The sequence below is a fragment of the Hylaeus volcanicus genome, chromosome 5, assembly GCF_026283585.1.
Source record: "Hylaeus volcanicus isolate JK05 chromosome 5, UHH_iyHylVolc1.0_haploid, whole genome shotgun sequence".
NCBI classification, from domain to species: domain Eukaryota; kingdom Metazoa; phylum Arthropoda; class Insecta; order Hymenoptera; family Colletidae; genus Hylaeus; species Hylaeus volcanicus.
Window position 1 is genome coordinate 1576183 of NC_071980.1, and position 10581 is coordinate 1586763.

A 10581-nucleotide genomic window follows, 5' to 3' on the forward strand; every position below is an offset into this window, starting at 1 on the left:
TGGGACCGATGGAGAGTGGAAGGTGGAAGGGAGAGAAAGAGACTCCGTTGGATCTCCCCGACTCATAACTCGGCAGGTGGTGGGGGAACGCCCTTGACTCGGACTCTCGGTTGGCGGGGGAGGAGTAGGACCACCATGCGGCCTTGAGTCGGCCCGTCTCGTTCTTCGACAGCGTTTCTCAATCTCGGAGTCTCGTCGGAGGTCTACCGGGCCCGTGACGTTGGCGACCGAACAAACTTGTAATCGACGCGCGAGAAGGGGAGAGAGTGGGACCGAGGGGATACACCGGTTGGCAGGGCGCTGGTAGGGTCAGGTGGTCGACATTGTTTTCGTGACATTCCTATGCTATTCGTGTTTTCGCGGTCACGACTCTCCTTTTCCGACTCTGTCTCGGGCTCTGTCTCGGCCGTCGCGGCGGGTAGACGGGGATCGATCATGCACACCAAGATCTCTATATTCCTACGACTAAATGAGTCATCGCGCGTACCGGGACGATTCAACTCGAGACTGCTAAGCGCCACGTTTTCGGCGTTCGTACCGCCAAGACCCTTTAAAACTCATTTCTCGAGACGCACCGCAGACAAACGAGTATAACGCGAAAGCCGGAGGCACCGGTTTTTTCAAATCTCTCGAAGCTGAACAAAACCCCTCGAATCGAACGAGAAGTAGCAATATATGTCAACGATTAGCGGGGGTTAATTAAACGAAAAGCACCAACGATCGGGTTGGTCGAAAGCTAATCATGCCTGGAGCGGACCGCCGATCACGCGGGGCCCCTCGAAACGAGTCGGTCTAAAGAAGGGTTCAAGGTTCGCGAACTTGGCACGACGATCGTCGCGACGGCTCTTACGAGAGCGGCTCAGAAGTAACGAGACGCTCTCGCGGTGTACGGTACTGGTTCTCTCGTGTCGTGGTCACGTGAGCGAAATTCCTTTTCGACACGGGGAACAGGCCCGTAGAGGCAGCATCCTCCTCGAAAAAAACATTCCGATGCGCTGATTGCATCTACCGGTGCATCGGAGGCGGGCAGAGGTGCTAATCGGGTTACTCGAATCTCCTTGAGAAGCGAACGAATGAAAGGAACCGTCGTCTTCTCAGACGCTGCAACGTAAAATAATCCATATTTTTGCCTGGGACACGCGGACGTAAACACGTCCGGGCTGAAAAACAATTCTCAAAGAACGACGAGACTTCGGTCCCCGTCGATCCGTGCCGAAAATGGATCGCTCGAGTAATTGGAATAATTGAAATTCATACGAGCTGTTGCCCCGTGGATCGAACAGATTGGCTCGTAAAGATCGCGACGGTGTTGTTAAAATGAATTTAAACTCTCGTAGATCGACCGGTTACCTACTAATCGAAGCAACAACGGAACCAGAAGTCTATCGTTTCGAAGCATTAAATTATACTCGTACGTGAACACGATCGGAGTCGTTGCTCAGAGAAATGCTTTTTCGCGTTTGCTTTCGCAACTGAACGGGTCAACTTCGATCCTTGTCATTTCGCTTGATTATCGCTGAAAACACGCCGGGTACTCGTTGCTCGGACAGATACGATCGCCGCGTGGAACGTGTTTGCTCCTCGGGAGTAGCAATTCTCGATCGAAACGTGCGCGAGTAGTTATTACCGCTGTGGATGCTAGCCTGCATTCGTTTGCCTTTTCGATGTATCGCGTTATCGTTTCATAAATACGACTGTCCATCTGCGGGTGGATTACGTTCCGATGGTCGAGATAATTGTTCACCGTTGAACACGAGGAGGATGGAAGGCAATCGTACTCGCGACTAATTACAATCATCGGTAGCGAGGATTTCAAAAGTACCGTGGTTCGATAAAAGTCTTAGATGGACTAATTAGGATTCATTTACATCTAGGTATCTATTCTTCGTATCATTCGTTCGATAAAAATAACCTATTCGAATCATAAGGCGAAAGCATATTTTGCGTTGGACCGTTGCTTATCGTTCGAATAAAATCCTGCCCGACCCCGGCGGGAGTCCTCTATCTACGCCGTCCGAGAAAATGCAGTCCGCGCGAGAGAAAAAAATCGCGACGTAAAAAAGGGGCGAATATCTCGGTCCCCGGAAGGTGAAATTAAGGAAGTTGAGAACAAAACGCGCCTCGTCTGCCAGAAGCGTCTGCAAGGCTAAAGGAGCGGGAGAGTGTATCGTGGAAAAAAGGAGAGGAAGAACGGGAGAGTGGACGAACGCGAAAGGAGGAGATTCGAGAAGGAGAGAGGAACCGTGGGACAAGGAAACGAGCAGACACGGAGAGATAAAAGGAGAGATCGAACGGTGAGAAACGGAGAGGAAGACGCGTAGAAAAAGGGCAACCGAGATCGAGAAAGAGGAGAAGCGCGGTCGAGACAATCCAAGGAGAGTGGGAGAAGTTGGTCCATACTCGGCGTACGTATATACGACGCACCGAACACCCTTTATACTTTATTTTGCCTCCGCGCGAAATACCGGCTGACAGTTACTCCCTCGAACGAAATAAAAGGTGGCCATCCTTCTCTCACGGAAGAGAGGAGCAACTCTGAGGAACTTCCACTTGGCCTACTACTCCACTCCACGGAGCTGCTCGCCACGGACGAGCTACCGGGGCTTTTCTTTTTACGCGAGCCACTTCCTGCTCGAACTTTGTTTTTCTTTCTTGTCCCTCGCCCCCGTCGGCTGGTTCTTCCTTTCTTTCCCTTTCTTGTTGTTGCTCGAACCGGGCCCCGGCCACGGGATTATGCAACGCATAACGGAGAAATCTAAACAAGCAAACGACCACGAAATCCGCCCAGATATCGCCGCCCGCGCACCCGGCATATATATTCGCGACTCTCTCGCGTCCTGATAACTTCTCCCCCATCCCTCTCGATCTACCCCCTTTTCCCATTCCACGCAGCTACACGGCGAATTCTCGTTAGATTTGCGTTTCGAAAGTGCCGCGCGCTAAACCGACGCCTCGAACGAAGTTAACCTTAATTCGATATTCGGACCGGTAAGTTTGTCTGGAAACGCGATCGTTCCAATTGCATAAATTAACGTGGCACGAAATTCAAACGGGTTAAGCTGGCCCATTACGGATACGCCAGTTCCCGCGGACGCGTATGCATGAGCTTTCTAAGCGTTGCTCGATTAGAAAGCAGCATCCTCGCGGATCGAAAAGAATGAACAAAATTCTTAACCGGATGACACATGTTTACGATAGCTCGGACCGTATGATTAAATTACGTTTCACGTTATGAAATTATCTTTTATTAAATTATAGGAAATCTCTGTCCGAGTTCTATTTATAGACTTTTCGATTCCAGTGCTTAGGGGAGCTTAGGATCAATTCATTGAAACGCGGGTCAATAGATACGAGTAAAGTAGCTCGAAAGTGGCTAGCGATAGGGAGAGAGCGTCGAGGGAACGTACAGTTTACGATTACTAAAGCAATTCAACGTCAACTCGATTGCAACTTATCGCGTTACGGTAATCGTTGCTTTTCGCTTTCAGACCTGTCGTTATTAAATATTTTCGGACACAATGGGTACGGTGAATCGTTCGGCCGTTTAACATTTGCAATTCGTTTCCGAGCGCGATTAACCTGTTGCTGGGAATTGTTCGTCGTGGCGAAGAACGGCTGATATAAACCTCGATAGGTTTAATCCGACGACGCGCAAAATCACGAATATTATGCGGAGATTCCTCGTAGGACGGGTTTCCTCGTCTACCAGGAGAGTTGTAGCAAGTTTGGACGCAAGAACTGTCCCTCTGTTTACAGCCCGTCCTTCTACATCTGTCCCGTCCTTGTACATCTTCCACACCCCTGTTGCCACGAACCACCCTCGTTATCATTGCTACGTCGTAAAGTGTTGTTTGGACGATTACGATTTGAATTATTCAACGCGAAAACTTCATTAATCGGAGATGTTAACTGGCCAACGAAAGGGTTAATTTTTTTAATGTAAGTAGGTTGATATTTCTTTAGAGAATTTCAAGCTATGTATACATCCTCTACGCGACCGATCGAGGTGGTAATATCTGTTGGACCACTCTGCATACCGGTTAAATCTATCCGTTTGTTGCTCGATTCGAGCGGTTCGGCCGCGTCGGCCATCTCACAGAGAAAGAAAGGATCCTTGCTCGAGATCGAATCGAAAACTGCCGACGACGAGCAAATTGTGCGTCACGCGTGGACAATCTTTGCGGACTAGGTTGTCCTTGGGCGATTATTAGCCAAACTGATACGGCGTGCGTGTCAATCGGGCAACCGTACGATCGATACGCTTTGTTTTCGCGGGACCGCGCATCGTGTCCCTCCCAGTCTGTCAAACTCTCTATGTACGAGCTGTTTTTTGTCTTGCACGCCGGCTACCTGCCAATGAGACGCCCTGCCGACCTTCGAATCGGAGTCTGACCGTTTTTGCTCTCCGCGCGAGCGATAGCTTCGAGCGAGGACCTCGAACTACGGTTGAATCGGTGCATAACTAAATGGAACCGAGACTTAAATACGGGAGAGGCTACCTATTGCACAGAGTGTTCGAGAAAATATGAGCAAGATTTTGGGTGGGTATGACATTTAACTCTTGACTTAGTCTACAAAGTTATTGGTACAGGAAACGATTCAAGTTTCTTTTCATTTATCTCCCTACCTTGGTTAGTAATTTCTTTATTGGATCCGAAGTAATACGTTTTTCAGACGTTGGACGTTGTTTCCGAACTTTTCACGTTATTTTTTAATAGTTGTCGCGTAGAAACGTAACAAACGCCGTTCAAACGGAATCATGTGTTTCGCTTATAGAATTAATTCAACTGCGAAAGGGTTGAATAAGAGGAAGCAACAGGTGAGCTTGAACCGTTGGTACTCAAATGGCTCGCTATGTCTATGATTCCTGTGTGGCTGCTTAGCTTACCTTGGTTGGTTTATTTTTTAACTAAGTTACGCGAATCTAATTCACTTTTTTCTACGATATTTACTCTACCGCTTAGACTGTGTTCCCTTATATTCTCCCTAAATGCCCCGATCTATTTCTCCAGACATCTTTTCGGAAAAGGCATACGAATGTCGGCTATACTTAATTAAAATGTGGCTCGATCGTGATCGAAAAATAACACCGACGCGCGTTCTTGATCGATGATCTATCTAAAAATTGACAAATTGGCCAAGTTACGAGTACGATAATTGCGCGAAACCGTAGTTATTAAAAAACCATGAAATGCTCGCAAAGGGTGGACACGCGAACGCGTATTGTAAATTAATAGGACTTTAACGTAGCCCGTTTTACGACGATGCGTTTTTTATAGGGATTTTATATGAAAAGGAAAAGAACGAGACGAATATACGACTGCAACGTTCACTCGTTTAATCTGCGTTGATTCTTCGTTGAGAGTTCTCTCGTATAAAACGGGCTCGCGACGCTACCAAGCGAATTGTTAATTCCCTTAGCGGTAAATTGTTTTCTCGTCCCGTAGGCTAGACAAGTTCGCGAATTTTGCAACGTTTAACTGCTCATCAACGGGTCACGTATATCCCCCGAAGGCGAAACTTTTTTCTCGCGCGTAACCGAACGCGATCGGGGCTCGCGTCCTCCGCTTTGGCTACTCCTAAATTTAAATATTAGTCACAGGAATACCTAGACCGGAGGAACGCTCCGATTGTTTCTTTTCGAGCGAAGACACTGTCCTTTCTCGGGTCAGATATACCCCAGTGGTAGCAGTTGAAGGTTCGACGATCTTTAATCCTCGCCTGGTAGGACGCAATAAAAATCCTTTTTCGAGAAATTCTAGCAGACCATCGGTGAACTTTGAATCGAGACAAACCACCACGCTAATTTCGCGAGTAAACATTTTTTTTTTGTCCATCCTAACGGACGAGGGTTAAACCATTACGCGTTTGTCCTGCGCGTGGGTGAAATCGGTTTTCGAATGATGATTTTGTTGATCGTATAGTGTATAGGAGAACATTGTGATTGGTACGACTCGTAAAAGCGTCGATAACTCATTGGTCGATTAATACGTACGTAGTGCTACGAGCCACGGTCTTACGATGAAAATTCGATCGTGGAACGATTCCGTAAGCGGAGGAATTAGGTGAAAATTGTATAAGAAAAAAAAAAAAAACGAAACAGAAACCAGGTCCAATTTTTATAAGGCGAAACGAATGTCAATGTTACGACGAAACGCGAGGTATAATGCGAATGACGCTAAATCAAATATACGTATTACTGTAAGGGTTCGCCATAGCGAGGTACGATTGAAATAACGCGAAATGAAACGACGAGCGAGAGGTATCGCTGCGTAATAGACACTTTTCTCCATTTGGGTTTCGTTGCCGCGGCGGTTGCCACCGTTGTAAATAGAACAATACAATATATCGCACAGGTGCTCCGAACTTTGCAAGCATCTTCCACGCTCTACCGAAGAATACGTAATTCAGTGTGACTTACAGAGAGAAAGAGAGAGAGAGAGAGAGAGAGAGAGAGAGAGAGAGAGAGAGAATATATGAATCATAGTAATAATGATGTCTACGATTTTAATGACTGTTTCAAACTCGTTCCGACGTGTCGATAAGACAATTTAGCGGGGAAGCGACGATCCTCGGAAAAGAGAGAAGATTTTCGAGCAAAACGGAAACGGTGCACGTTTAACACGCTTCCACGTTTTTTTAATTAAAATAACCGTTGCTTAGAACCAACCGATGCGCGACTAATTACGAAGCCTGATTTCAAAGATTATCAGAATATTTTTGATACGTTGAATTATATCGACATTTAATTATACACGAATAGACTGAGCAACAGGGATTGGCTGGATCTAAACTGGCCACGATTCAAATACTCGTTTCGCCGTAATAATTTTTATTCGATACCGTCTTCGAACAATAATCAGGCTTCTCCGTGGAACAGTTAGATTATACAGGACGATTCGAAAAATGGTCTCGATTAAATTCTGTTCAATGACGATACCGCACAGACGAGAGGTTTTTTCGAATTTTTTCAAATTCAATCGATACACGGGACAAATTTCCCGTGCCTATTATCAACGAGAAATCAAAAACAGATGAAAAAAGATTCATTATGAGTTCAACACACCTAATTATATCTCTGGAGAAAAACAGACATTCCAAGATTATTCGTTATGCGAAATAAAAATTCTCTTGTAATTTTCGAATCGCTCTCTCAATTTAAACGATCTCAAATTTGCAGAACCAGCATGGTGTGCCATCGATTTTCCAGAGAAAAAAAGGTCCGTTTCCATGACAGCTTTGAATCGATCTCGAACGTGGATCGCTCGACTTTTCCACGCGCCACAATGTTCATCATCTTTTTCCGATAATTAAGACGGTTTCCCTCGTGAGATTGCACGCGTCAAGACACGTGTCATTTAATCAAAATGTTATTGTAATACTAGTTCGATAAGTAAAGAACGGAAGAGAATGAAGAAAAAAAAACGAGCGAGCGAGCGAGCGAGCGAGCGCGCGCGCGCGCACACGAATTTTAAATACACATCGACTGATTATCGTTAAGGATGGATCGCTGGAACGAAGATTAGCGAGAAATTTTATTGTCGAATCTAGAGACATCGCTCTGATTATTCTTAGACACGCTTGTTTCGAAACGCGCGTAACCGCACAACGGCTAATTTTCGTTTGGCCGTCCATTCCGAGACTCTGATGCGGGATTTTTCCACTTTCTTTTCGTGGTTACTTCAGCTTTACGAGTTACAGGATATTCGAGTCTGCGGGTCGCGACCGAGTCCCCGCAGTCTCGATACGATAAAGCGAATTTTAGAGCGCACGAGGAAAATATTTCTATAAACGTACGCGTTGTACGGCAACAAAGTATCGGGATACGTCGATTGAAAGAGTTCAACGATTAATATAATCGCGAAATTTTCAATGTTAGGAGTAACGAACGGGAAAAAATATATTCGTACGAGTCGTCTCGTGGTAACCGTTGAAAGAAATTGGTTACCGAACGATTGGAAACGCGAGGAAATGGACTCGAGTTGGATTACTGCATTTTTTAAACATAACGTTATGTTTGTACAAAAAGAATTCCAAGCTTACGTCTGAACAGAAACGATTACGAAAGATACCAACTTGGAATGTTAGTTTAGGATAAATCGCCAAGTAATGGACGTTGATTTTCATTGCTCTTAACCTTGAAAAATAAAAGACGACGTTTTCTCTTTAACGGTAGTGAAAAACATTGATACCCTGTTCGGTAACCATTTTATGCAACGTTTATCTCAGAGACGATTGAACAAAAATATAAGAACAATATCGAGACCAAGCTATCCAAATTTCACGTTTGGTATTATATTCGTCGAGGTTGATCACGATACTATGTTGCGTGGTCTCTCTTGGTATACGTAAAAAAAGATAAAACACTTTAAAGGAAAATGGGAATCACTAGTGTGTATATACAGGACCACAGGTTCGTTAATTTTACAATATAAAAAAAAAAAAAAATGAAAAACACAAAAATATCCGAGGAACGCTCGTTGCCTCGGGTTCAGAATAGTGAATATAGTTGAATTGCGCGTCTTGTTGCGCGCCTGACGGACCGTGGCCGGTCGTCGTCGCTCGCGGGTCCGTACGCCATATTTTAGGCGCACAAGCAGGAAGTGTATAGTGTTTAAAACTCGCAGAAAGAGCCAACAACTCTCCCTCAGCCCTTGTTACGAGCCAGCAGTTGAACAATGATATCTGATTTTTATCGCCAGAGAGCAGTAATAGCACAAGTGAAACCGTTTCTAAGTACATTTGTTATACACGCATATTGTTATCATTGCCACGTAAAAGCAATTATTAACTCCATAGCCTGGGCCATTGTTAGTTGAACGAGAGAGCTAGAGACTGTTTCTTGAAGTTGGGTTGCACCGACGCGTTTCGCCTTTTATTCCTAACTACTGTTACCGATGCTTTCCTGCGATACCATTAAGCTCTAACCGACCGAGTAATTTCGTGCGATTCGCAATACAATCTCTCGCTTACGCCCTTTCCACTTTTTCTTTCTACGATTCTGTGTACATGATTTCCTTTTACGATGGTTCGAAAGACGCGTTTAAGTGGCACGAAACAGAGATAATCTTTAAACCGACGTAAGAGTATGAAATTACGAGTGCCTGTTCGCGTATTGTTTCTAGGTCGGTAAATCGGTAACACCGTTCGCTGGACGACGATTGGTGCTGCCACTGGGCAACAGAGAACTATTTTACTCGTAGCTTTCGTGCGGATAGACTAGACGTAACTATGAGAGAAACTGGAGATGACGCGAGAAAGAGAGACCTCGAAAGTGGGTAAATGTGTCTCATTCCAACACACGTCTCGATGGGAAAAGATAGAAGAAAGTCGTGGATGCGTCGTGAAACATCTTGTTACCCACCGCCAGTCTATCTTACCACTTGCTGTGCTAGAGCGAAGACACGAACCCAGAGCTATCTCTATCCGTCGATATAGTCTTCAGCGTCTCCATAAGAGAGCGCAATTTATCCGTAGAACCACTGAACTATAATAGTTCGGTGCGTAAAACCCAGAGATCCGCCTATAACCTTACGATTTCACTTTCGCGTTAATTGTAGATTTTAGAATTTTAGAATTTTATTATACCGTGAACGCAAAGATGCGACAGTATTATGTCCAATCGCGTAAAGTTCGTTGAAAGAAGCAATTTATTTTGTTGTCCCGGTCCATAAATTCTCATTCGTGCAACCCTGCATCAAGGAAGATCGAGAAAGAGATTATCGTAATAACTGCCGATTACTCGGTAACAATGGCAACGCCCATACATACGAAGTCTGTAATCGAAATGCTTTATATTTTTACACCGAACAAAGCAGTATATAACGTACAATAAACAATAAAACATGTCCTTCCATACGCAACCTCAAGATGACAAATGTTAAATTTTTATTTTTACAACAACCCACTATCACTTCCGATATCTGAGCTATATTCGAGCATATTCATAGTTGAGACTATTTAAGTAGGATATTTAAACAAAGTCGACTAGATTAATTTTAATCGACTCACGAGATTTACGATTTCTACTCGACGATCGTCTTTATTGTAATATACGCAAACTGTAAACGATACGACAGTCTACGCTAGTGATACATTGTAATTGTATTTATAACACGTCTATACGTTTCGTGCCCGTTTATGTGATGTTATTATGCGCAAGATTTCGGTAATGTTTTGCACTCTTTCGTTTCACACGTCGCGAGAAAAAAAAAAAAGAGACGCAAATGAAGACAAACGGAAATCAAATGCCAATGATTTGGCGGGCTTCGGTTGAAGTAAAACTCAAACGGTCAAAATGGCGGAATGGAAGCCAAATCCGAATAAAGTGATTCAACACGGTCTGTCCAAAATGCTAATATTACCGTGCTCCATCTATCGAACGATACTTTCTTTGTATCGTTAACCTGATGTACGCTCTCCAATAATTCGCGCAATTTTTTCAATAAAAATCAAAAGTAAAAAGCCGATCGGTACCAAAAAACGAGTCTCAAATAATGATACGTTAACTTCGTAAGGGACAATGTACATATGTATTTAAGATAGTTATATATATACAAACACAGACACGACACACATATT